Genomic DNA, 12,566 nt, shown 5'->3' on the forward strand with positions numbered 1-12,566 from the left:
CTGGAGGGACTAAGCAAGTCAGGTAGCATCTGTGGGGTGAAATGGCAGCTAATGATTTTGGACGGGACCTTTTTATGGTTACCTTCACTTTCCTTGATTTTTATATTGTCAACACAAATTTTGCATTTGATGGTGGAGCACATTGTAGACCTGAGTGGGTTCTTCAAGGAAGGGGATAAGAGTTTTGTGCTTCCTTCCTGCCACAGCACAGTCCCTAGATTAGCTGATTCTAACAAGGCACACAAGATGAAGGATGTCAGTCAGAACATTAGCGCACCATACTGAAAAATTAAATGAAGTTGTAAGAGAACATTTAACACCTTTTCTTAGTTTAACCCGCTCTGACATGGCCTTACTTTTCTCTTCTCTTGTACAGAATGAAGTGTATCTTCCTTCCCAATTTTTGGGAGTGTAATATCACAGAGTAAAGGGTTCTGGTAATACAGGGCCAAATGGAGGCAAAATGAAGTGGATTATTTAAAGTTATGGAATCTGCATGTGTAACATGGACCACTCAATCTCCAAACACTTGGCACTGGATTTGAAGTGGAAAGTATTTACAAAAACTGACTCCTGCATGACCTGCAGGGAGTTGGCAGCCATGTCACACACTGCTGTACAGCATAATCTAGAGAAGAAAAAAACAAAAACAAAACATACACAGGGTTATCAGATGCAGAGGAAAGCTGCCTCCGAACTTCATTTGTTTTTTAATCAAAGGGTGGCTGACCCTTCACCCAAGGCTAAGATAGAATAGAAATGCTGGATTTTCTGAGAAAACAAAATACGTCAATCACTGTTCACCATGCTTCATTAACCCTTTGAGGACGACAGTGCTGGCTTGTCTCCATAAAGGTACAACAGAATTTAAAAAAAGGATAGAAATATAAATAAATCAGAGACACTCTACATTTTCCAATACTGATTCCAATACAAGGCAACACTTCCCAGCAGCAATAAATACGAACCATCCTGTCAAGTTAGCTTTCACTCCAAAGGCAGCACTGGTTTTGACAGGTTGAACTGACAGTTTCATAATAGATCATCGTCATCAAAGCAGTCGAAAGATCATTGGGGTCTCCCTTTCCTTTATTGACAACATTCACTGGGAGTGTTACTTAAGCAGAACTATAGAACATGACAGTACAGAAACAGGCCCATTCGACCCTTCTAGTCTTGGCCGAACCATTTCTTTTTGTTAATGTGAAATGTTAAAATTAACCCCACATTCATCACCTCAGCTGACAGCTCGTTCCACTCTCCCAACAGTCTCTGTGGGAAGAAGTTCCCTCTAAACCTTGCCCCTCTCACACTCAACCCATGTTTGCATCTCACCTACCTTCAGTAGAAAAAGCCGACCTACATTTACTCTGTCTGTCCCCCTCATAATTTTAAATACCTCGATCAAATCTCCCCTCATTCTTCTATACTCCAGGGAATAAAGTTCTAACCTGTTTAACCTTTCCCTGCAACTCAGTTCCCGAAGTAGGGTGCAAAGAATTATGGAGAACCCTTTCCATCCAGCACACTAACAACCATCAGGACTGCAGGCTGGGAAATAGCTTCTTCCCACAGGCTTCGAATACTATTTATTGTCATGTAGTGAAACAGAAAAGTCATATTACATGAACTTGCCTAAAGATTCATCATGAGCATTTGCCCGGTGACCTTCACAGTCAGAGAAAGAGAAGCAAAAGAGAGTCCTCTCAGATTCACTGAGGTTCCATAGATTAGCCTCCAGCCCTCCTGTGTTCAAGACCAGTTCAGTTCAAAGCATCGGCAACCAGATTGATGAGGAAGCATTCAATACCCTGGGCCCTTCAGGAGCCCTTCTTGCCCTCAGCACCCTCTCGAATCCCAGTCCTCATATCTGGTTCTCACGAGCCAGTCTTTAGCAGTCTGCTATCTGTTGTGAGTCCTTTGACCTCAAGATGCCAGCAGCCTGCAGACTGAGATTGTTCCAAAATATTGATACAAATATTTTATATCTTCATGTGTTATATGTGATGATTTATGTGCTGTGTATGTAATCCAGAGAAATTCTATCTTGTCTGATTGTAAACGTACAGTCAGATGATAATAAACTAGAGGCACACTACTACAGCACCAGCGGCCCGGGTTCCTGTAAGGAGTCTGTTCATTCTTCCCATGTCTGCTTGGGTTTCCTCTGGGTGTCTTGGTTTTGTCCCACCCTCCAAAAAGAAATGCATGTGTTTGTGGTCAATTTGTATTTTTTAGGCCAGCATGGGCTCATGGGGCGGAAGGGCCTGTTACCGTGCTGTGCGCCTCAAAAAATTATAAATTTTAACTAGTGTTGAACCAATTTCTATTGAAAATGAGCAGGATTCCATTAACAATGTGCATGAATCTCCTTCAGGAAAGCTGGAGGAGAACACATTCTCGTCCTGCAGACTTGACTGATTGAATGGGTTTATTGCTTCAAAGGCGACTTTATAGATTATGTTCATCTGAAATAACATTTGATAATGAAACCAGAGAATGTAGATAACACGCAGCAGGTCAGTCTGCATCTGGGAAGAGGGAAAAAAAATGACATCTTTGGTCACTGACCTAACCTGCTGAATAATTTTAATCTGTTTTTATCAAATATTTGCCACATCTACAGCTTTTTAAAAAAAATTGATGTCACCTTTTTAATTTTAGTTTTCTTTGTTTATAATTTCCCAAGTCTAACATATCTGCCCAATAATCCAAAAGCAAAGTTATTCCCACCTGTAAAATCAAAACTGAGCAATAAAGCTCAAAAGCTTTCGGCAGGCAGCAACAGGAGAGAGGAACAGAGTTTAAATTTCAGGTTGGTAACCATTCATTCGAACTTGATGAGAAGTCATCAACCGGAAACATTAGCACTGATAACTTGTGGTATTTATACCACGTCCAAACAGAACAGTGCATTCTATCTGCTGAACCCAATGACTTGATAGTTCAGGAGATCATCAGGAGATTGTAGCCGCAAATGAGATTTCAGGATGATAGGTTGCCTCTGAGGTGCCAGGGTCAAGAATGTGTTCATGTGGTTGCAGAGGATTCTCAAGGGAGAGGGTGCACAGCCAGAGATGGTTGTGCACAGTAGTTCCAGCAATATGGGGAGGAAAGGAGATGAGTGAATGTAGAGAGTTGGATAGAAGGTTTACAAACCAGGACCTAGTTGTAATCTCTGGATTACTCCCAGTGTTCATGTTAATAAGGGAAGGATTAGGAGGGCAGGACAGGTGAATGCATGGCTGAGGAGGTGGTGCAGTTGGGAGGGATTCATGCTCTTGGATGATTAAAAATTCTTCTGGGGCAGAGGTGATTCAGCCAAGAGTATGGGTTGCATGAGGAGTTTGAGGAGATTTGTTATGTCACTGAAGACTCTTGAAAACTTCTACAGGTGTACCGTGAAGAGCATTCTGGCTGGCTGTCTGGTATGGAGGTGCTCAGGGCAAGAAAAAAACTCCAGAGAGTTGTGAACTCAGCCTGCACCATCACGGGCATCAGTCTCCACTTCATCGAGGACGCCTACAGGAGGCGGTGTCTTAAGAAAGCAGCCTCTATCTTCAAGGATTCCCACCACCCAGGCCATGCCCTCTTCACTCTGCTACCATCGGGAAAAAGATACAGGAGCCTAAAGATGAGCACTCAGTGGCACAGCTTCTTCCCCTCGTCATCAGATTCCTGAATGATCAATGAATCAGATACTGCCTTAATTTGACTTTTTTCGTGCACTATTTTTAATTTATATGCAAGGCGGTTTATATAAATGTGACGCTGCTGGAAAACAATACATTTCATGAGATGTTCATGACAACTTTTGATTCTGAACATTTAAAAGTTAAAGTGAGACAGCAGAAAGGACTGGCAGGGGTACGACAGGAGTAAGGAAGTCTAAGCTGCAATTATTTAAATACAAGGTACTGATAAGTTAAAGCAAGGTAGAACATTGCAAGTAACTGACAGGGTGCTGCAGTGTTGTAGAACAGAAACCAGGGTGTAGGTATCTAGTTTCCTGAAAGTGGCAACATGTGGATAGAGTGGAGAAGAAGACATTTGGTATATTACTTTCATCAGTCAGGGAATTGAGTCCAGAGTTGGGACATCATGTTACAACTGTAGAATACATTAGTAAAACTATATTTGGAATTTTAGGTTTAAAACATCGAACATTACAGCACCGTACAAGCGGTTTCCACCCTGTCTGGCTACATCACTGTGTGATGTGATTAACTAAAGCATTAGACCAGTGGTCCATACAGAGGATCATTCAAATGAGGATCTCTGGGGTCTCCCTTTCACTATTGATGATACTTACTGGGAGGATTGTCTGAACAGAGCTCAAGGAATTATAGAAGACTCTTTCCATCAGGTGCGCACTACCATGAAGAAGGAGGTACATGAGCATCAAAATCAGGCCTGCCTGACTGAGGAATAGCTTCTTCCCAAAGGCTATGAGACTGATGAACAGTATCTGTAACTGAGTAAATCATCCCAAATATTTCAATATATTTCTTTTGATTATTTATGTGATTATTAAGTACTGTGTATTGTATGTTTTTGTTTGTGCACTATGGTCTACCCTCTGGAGAGACACTGTACAATCAGATGATAATGAACTTGAATTTGATCTGCTCCCAGATTGAAGGATTCTACTCCAAAACATCTTCCTCCTTCAAATAACATGGATTCCTCTCTACTACCATCAACTCAGCCCTTACCCACATCTCCTCCATTTCCCACACATCTGCTCTGGCCTGAGGTGCAACAAGGACAGGGTTCCTCTTGTCCTCACTTAGCACCCCACCAGCCTCCGTCTAACATCTGCAATTTCCATCAGACATATCTTCCCTCTCTGCTTTCCAAAGGGACTGCTCCCTCCAAGCCTCCCTCACCCCTTTCCACTAATTGCCCTCGTTGGTACCTACCACTGTGACCGCAATAAACACTTCACTTGTGCCCTCACCTCCTCCCTCATTATCAGTCGGGCCCCATACAGTCTTTCCAAGTGAAGCAACACTTCATATGTGAATCTGCAGGGGTCATCAACTGCATCTAATGTTCCCATTGCGGCCACTTCTACATCAGAGAGACTGGTTGCAAAGTGTGAGATGGTTTCGCTGAGCACCTTCGCTCTGTCTGCTGCAATAGCGGCTATCTCCCAGTGGCCAACCATATCAATCCCACACACCTCTCTCACACTGACACATTGTCCATGGCCCCATGCAGTGTCAAACCGAGACCACCCTCAAATTGGAGGAACAACATATTCTGCCTGGGCATTCTCCAACCAGACAGCATTAATATTATCCTCTCCAGTTTCCATGAAGCCATCCCAGAGTTTCCCAATTCCTTTGTCTCCTCTCTTGCAGCTCCCCACTCCTTTCCCTCTCCATCACGTCTTTTCCTCTTCTACCCTGCCACCTACATCCAGCTATGACCTATTAACTGTTAGCCTATGCTCTTCCCCTGCCCTTCCCCCCTCCTCTCCTTCTTGCCCCACCTTTTTATTCAGGCACATGTCTATTTTTTGCTTAAGCCTGAAACATTGATTACATTGCACCTCCTTTGGATGCTGCGTAATCTGCTGAGTTTCTGCAACATGTTTGGATCACCCTTTTAATACAGAGATGAAGCAAAATATTCCCTCCAAAGATCGTAGAACTCCTTTATTCCAAGAGTGGTGACAGCAGTATCTTTGAATATTTATTGAAGTTAAGATTCTTATATTGATAAGCAAGAATATGAAAGGTTACCATGGGTTGTTAGGAATATGAAATTGAGGATCTTCTCAGATCAGCCAAGATCTTGTTTAATGGCACTTTAAGTGGCTGCTTGACCTACTTGTGTGCCTGATTCGCAACGCTAATCTACAGTGAAGACAGATATGTAATGCCTTGGCCATTCCATATCCCTCCAGGGACGACAGCCCTGATGTTTCTGTACTACAATCACCAAGCCAAATTACTCCACACAGGGTGAGAGCAGAGGCAACCCAATATATTTTTAAAAACTTAATTAGCACAAACGATGGTACGTTTGTTACACATGGGTTGAAAGTATTTTTAATGTTGATTATAAGGAAAATTTAGCTACTTGAAAATTATTGATGAATAAACTGCTGATACATGTTAAATTCTTGATTTTTTTTTCCTTTATCTTCCAATGAAATCACTTTTCCACATCAGATTGAAGTTTCAGTCTGTATACCAGGAGCACAGACCATTATGTAATTGTTGCATCTTCAGGTTTCCTTGACCAGGTGTTTGCTATAAATATTTCTAAAATTACTTTTATATTAACATTACCATTCCCTGGAATTCTTGATCTCTGAAAGTCCATTTCAGCTTAAATTCAAGTTCAAGTTTTGTTGATCTCATATGATTCTGAGTCAGGAGGTCATGGGTTCAATGCCCACTCTGTAATAGGAATTGACGAATCCAGGAGCAGGCCTCATTCACACTCTACTCGTATTCAATTTATCTCCCAAAAACATATCTATATTCTGTCACAGTTCTCCTTCCAGTTCTGAGAGCTTTATTCACACTACAGGGTGGAAGAGTTCCACCCTTGCTCCTTGAGCCATGCTGAATTATACCACTGTTCCAAGGTCACTGCTCGCTGCATCAACAGGCACATGTGCATTTGACAAGGAACAACACTCATCCCTCTACATGTTGAAAGCCTGCACTGTAAAACTTACAACACAGTGCCCAGCCATTTAACTGGACACCTACTCACTCAACAAAGCTCTGGGTTTCTGGACGGATCTTAGATCCATCTTTGTTACACCATCAGAGTGCCTCGAGGATGGCAATGTGAGCAGCAGCTGGAGGAGTTCGGGGGATGGCGGATGCTGAGACACGCAGGCCTGACAGGAGGTGGTAGGTGAATGGTCACATTAAGACTGATGGGCTGGTGTTCATTTTAATTCAAGGAGCATTGTGGGTAAGGCAGATGAATTCAGAGCCTGGATCAGTATCTGGAATTATGACGTAGCCTCAAGGATGCAGGAGAGACAGGATTGGCGATTAAAATTCCTGTTTTCAATGTTTTAGATGAGCTAGAGGAAGAGGTAAAAGAGGTGGACATTTGGATGGTGCTGTTCTATGAATGGGATATCTAGCTTGACTATTTTCAAAGCAATTTGCTGCATGGCAGTAATCAGGGAGAGTGAGACAGCTGCACTCAGAGAGGAGCAAATGGTGGACACAACTACTGAAGCAGTGTGGGTAGAGATCAGAAATAGCTGCTTTGAATCAGTGGTGTGGTCTGTACACAAGGACCCAGCATCCAACCAATTAATTTGTTTGATTTCTCCTCTGGCCCCCAGGGTATGAATGGCATTGAGTCATAAATAAAGGCTTAAAAACATATACCAACTTATACCACCTTCCTATCCCTGGTTAAATTGTTACTAACCTTGCTGAATTCAACAGGATGCTACAACTAAGGTCAGTAACATTCTGAACAGTTCTGGCAATGGTTTAGCAACTCTTAAGTGGAGTTAGCAAATATGACCATGGCAAGCAGTAAATTGTTCCTTACCAGAAAATGGTGATAAAAGTGCCTGTTTGTGGTTAAACAACCTTCATAGGTTCAATGATGTTACTCCCACTCTCCTCCCAATGAAAGAATCTCTCCCTGATTTGGCCTGCAACAGACTTGCTTCGTATCATGTGAGACATCTCATGAGGATAACTCAGGATGCCAATAAATGTAGCCTTACCCACAATGTAAAGGAATAGTGAGAACAGGTCAGCACAACATCGTGAGCCAAAGGCCCTGTACTGTGCTGTAATGTTCCATTTTCTATCTTCTTGCTTGACTTGGTTTCCACAATTCAGAATTGAACATAAAACACAAATATATAAACATTATTCTCCACTGTCTTGTAATTCAGCTTAAACACAAAATTCCTCTTATTTGCCTGTCACTACATCATAATATATCCCACGTTCAAAACTGCTCCTATCAACATTAAAGAATTTTAACTTAAAACTATGCATGGTGAACACACATAGTGGAAACTCTTTTACATACTTGTAGTGAGAACCATGGTGGTATTTAAATGCAGGAGATTCCAAATGACATCATAAACCAGAAGAGTTGCTTGCTGTGGTTTAGATATGTTATCCAAATCCAGAGATTGAATTACTGTCTTATTACTCACTGCCAGCCAGTAACATTTCTGTGGATAACTGCTCTTAAATCGTCTGAAAACAAGAACTAGAATCACATAAAAGCGACTATTTCAGCTGTAAAATTATTGAAGTACTTTCTGAAAAATCGACATAGGCACTAAAGGAATTTAAATGCAATTTATCTGCCACATTTCAAAATAATCCCAAAGCCACACAATATAGCCATCTGTGCACTTCAGGTAGATGCCTTTACAATGTAAAATTACAATGAAGTCCAATCTCGAAGTGGGCACAAAAACACTGCTTAAGCAGTCAGTGTTAAAGGGCCAGAAACTCTCTGCACCCAATGTGACAGAGAAGGAAAGCTAAATTAAACTCAGATTACAGGATTTTTTTTCCCCCAGACAATGATTTATCTGAAGAGAAAAGTGAAACTTCAGATCAGAACATGGGTGAACAATTTGCTCCTTAGAGCAACCATTCATTGAGGACCTCTTCCTGATAATGACCCAACCCAAAGAACAAAACTCATGCTCCTAGTGACTTACTAATCACAGAGCACCGATGGCATAGGGATTACTTAAAGTGGGATGTGAATGGGAAAAAAAAAGGTTGAGAACCACTGCTCTAGACCTAATTGTTACTGAAATATTTTGCTTGAGAAAAATTGTCACTGGCCCATTTCCTTTGGAGATATGAAACTGCACATACAAGTCAATTGGGTATGATTTTTTTTTTTTAAATTTTTTATTTTTCACACCATAAATCACATTAGCCATGATATACACTATTTTTTTTTCACACATATACAGTGACTTTTTCTCCCCCCCCACTCCTCCCAAGCCACCCCCCCCCTCTCATCCATTTTAGGTATACAATCTAGGTTGCATTAAGCCAGTCAGACAATGTTGTCATTCAACAAAAATACACCAGAAATTCTACTGAGTCCATTCTTTTCTTTCCTTCTCCTTCCATCAACTTAGGTAATGTTTGTCCCCGGTAGGTTTTCGCTATTGTATTTAATGTAAGGCTCCTATACTTGTTCGAATATTTCAATATTATTTCTTAACCTATATGTTATTTTTTCTAATGGAATACATTTATTCATTTAAGTTTAGTAGTTTCTTTCTTTTAATTTGGTTATGTAATCCATTAATATTTAAAGTCATATAGTTCAGCGTAGCCCTTTTATATTTTGTTTGTCTTCTCTTTCCGTTTTTCCATCCTTACCTTTCCTCCTTTTCCATTTCTGTTTTCTTATTTTCAACTCTTTATAAGACAACATTCCTACAACATCCAACATTTTCCTTATTCTCCTATTTCTATCTTATTTATCCCTAATCTCCCCTTCCCCTCCTGAGTTGTCCTTTATCCCTTGTCGGACAACCACATCTCCCCTCTCCATTTGGATTTGCGAATCCACTCGCAAGCGTCAAGTGATTTTGCAGTGACCGCTATTTCCCCCCACCCCGCCCCCCCCAGAAAAGATTTCACTTTTTATATGTCACAGTCACTCTTTTAATTCCCTCCTTATTCTCTCTATTCCATTACCTTCCCTTATTAATTCTTGTCTATACTATCTATATTTTCCTCTAAGTACAGATACATTCACGTATGCACATTGTCTCTATTCACTCTTATACCTCTTTACCCGCATACATATCAATCGTGATCATTTTTACTCTCATTACCCGTCTTCATCCCTCAGTCTATTTTTGTCTTTACCCACATACATATCCATCGTGATCATTTTAACTCTCATTACCCGTCTTCCTCCCTCAGTCTATTTTTGTAATTGTTCTGCAAATTTTTGTGCTTCTTCTGGATCCGAGAATAGTCTGTTTTGTTGTCCTGGAATGAATATTTTCAATACCGCTGGATGCTTTAGTATAAATTTATACCCTTTCTTCCATAAAATCGCCTTTGCTGTATTGAACTCTTTTCTCTTCTTTAGGAGTTCAAAACTTATATCTGGATAAATGAAGATTTTTTGCCCTTTATACTCCAGTGGTTTGTTGCCCTCTCTTACTTTTTCCATTGTCTTCTCCAGTACCTTTTCTCTTGTAGTATATCTTAGGAATTTTACTACAATAGATCTTGGTTTTTGTTGTGGTTGTGGTTTAGAGGCCAATACTCTATGTGCCCTTTCTATTTCCATTTCTTGCTGTAGTTCTGGACATCCTAGGGTCTTAGGGATCCACTCTTTTATAAACTCCCTCATATTCTTGCCTTCTTCATCTTCCTTAAGGTCCACTATCTTTATGTTATTTCTTCTGTTATGGTTTTCCATTGTATCTATTTTTTGAGCTAGTAGTTCTTGTGTCTCTTTAGTTTTTTTATTAGATTTCTCCAATTTCTTTTTTAAGTCCTCTACCTCCATTTCTGCTGCTACTCCCCGCTCTTCCATCTTGTCCATTTTCTTTCCCATTTCTGTTAAGGTCATCTCTATTTTATTTATTTTCTCTTCTGTGTTGTTTATTCTTTTTCTTAAATCCTTAAATTCCTGTGTTTGCCATTCTTTAAATGACTCCATGTATCCTTTAATAAGAGCAAGTATATCCTTTACCTTGCCTTTCTTTTCTTCTTCTATTTCCCTGTACTCTTCCTCTTCCTCTTCCTCTGGGTTGACCATCTGTTGTTTCTTTGGTGCCCTTTCCTCCTCTTCTTTCTTGTTTCTATTGTCTTCTGTGGTCTCTTCTTGCTGCAGGTGTTCTGCAGCTGTCGTTGCCGGCTGTGGAGATCGACTCCCCAGCTGGTCCCCCCTCCCGTCGGTGTGTTTTTTTTGATTCGCATCGTGCATGCGCGAAGAATCGCGCATGCGTGGTTGCGCACTTTTACTCGGCTCTGTGAGCCATTTTTGTAGTCCATCATTTACCGACCTGAGGGAGCGGGTTTCTCTCTCCGCAGCGGGCCTCTTCGGACAGGTAAGGCCTTCACCTTTTTCCTCCTTTGTCTTCTCTTCCTCTCTTCTTACCGTTGCTTTCGATTTTTCTTTTTTTGTCGCCATCTTCTTTCCACCTTTATACTCACTTTTCTGTAACTTTTATTTCTGTGCCTTTGTGTTTTCCTTTGTTTTTCCCGACTTTTCTGGAGAGGGCTGGAGTTCACCGTCCGGCCACTACTCCATCACGTGACTCCTCCTCAATTGGGTATGATTAAAACAGTGGTTTTCAAACTTCAACTTTCCACTCACGCACCACCTTAAATAATCCCTTACTAAATGTCTCAAAGCAATGACAGATGCATATTCAAGGAAAATATAGACGTGCAAGAGTAGTTTATACAAGAAGGGGAATTGAGGCTGTTGGAAGAGCAATATTTAAGGGGAGACTTAAAGAGGAGTAAAAGAGAGCAGATCAAAATTACATGGTGTGGAGCCTGGAGTGGGAGGCAGAGAGGCTCAATTCAGAGAAACTGATGAGCTTAGTTGGTGGATCTATTGTAGTGGGAAGGTTACTTACGTTAAGGGAGACTATATACCATTATATATATCATTAGGGCCAACAGAGTTCAGCAGGACTAAGCACAATAAGGTTAAGGGTAACAGAGCTGGTTAGGTATCAAGGATATTGGAATATTCGATGTTGAGAAAGGATGAGGGTGTTTAACCATATAGACTGATAGAGGAAGGGGACAATGTAATGGAGATGGGAAAAAGGAAGTCTAATTACCCTGGGGTAAAATGATACAGCCTGTTTCAGCTTCACTGGACAAGGAGACACACTAAATCAATAACCTTTTCCTCAAATAATCTCAGTAGGAACATTCTAAAATATGGAGGATTTCCTTTCAAACAGGACTCCACAAGTTAAGAAAATCTGAAATATTCTGCGTAGAAAGTATTTATAATGTCAGGCAAGATTCATGGGTAGAGAAGAGCTCAATCACCTTCATCAGCTTGAGGAAGAGTTAGAAAACATCTCTGAAGTGAAAGAGATGGGGACGAGATGGAGAGAGTAAGGAAATGTTTGTATTAGGAAGAGCAGGAGAGATAAATGATGGTTGGTGAGGCTTGTTCAGTGGCTGCAAATTAATAAGAAAGAACATTGTGAACATTAGACCCTTGGCAGCAATTGCCATCGACTTTGAACAGCAATTCTCTTGAGCAACTCCATAACTTAGAGCCTGATGGCAGAAAGCAAACCTGTTGCATAAAGGTAGGCGCGGTTAGGAGTACAAAGAAAGGAGAAAACTGCCAACAGAACATGATGAGAATATTCCAGAGGTGAGGCAGCATCTACAGAACGGGAACAGCAAAATTATAATTTAAAGTTGGCAAATTTGCATCAGAACTCGAAAAAATTAGATTTCAAATGTTTTAATTTGCAGATAAGAGGGAGAGTTGAAGAGAGAGAGAGATAAGAATGTCTTTGATTGGGAGTCCAGGCAAAAGGGAATGACTCAGCAGTGGGAGATGCAGACAGGAAA

At 40.9% G+C, this 12,566-nt stretch overlaps 1 protein-coding gene across 6 annotated transcripts in view; it reads right to left on the reverse strand.

The window, feature by feature from the left end:
• smg6 (SMG6 nonsense mediated mRNA decay factor) overlaps window positions 1-12,566 on the reverse strand; it is a 340,784-nt gene that overhangs the window by 177,952 nt on the left and 150,266 nt on the right. The window contains exon 1 of one of the 6 annotated variants that reach the window (XM_069910302.1): window positions 969-989. The exons of the other annotated variants lie outside the window; for them this stretch is intronic. The gene's annotated coding sequence lies outside the window, so the exon portion shown is untranslated. Of the gene's footprint in view, window positions 1-968; window positions 990-12,566 lie in introns of those variants that run through there. 6 annotated transcript variants of the gene reach the window in all.

Source organism: Narcine bancroftii, chromosome 14, assembly GCF_036971445.1.
Source record: "Narcine bancroftii isolate sNarBan1 chromosome 14, sNarBan1.hap1, whole genome shotgun sequence".
Lineage (NCBI taxonomy): Eukaryota > Metazoa > Chordata > Chondrichthyes > Torpediniformes > Narcinidae > Narcine > Narcine bancroftii.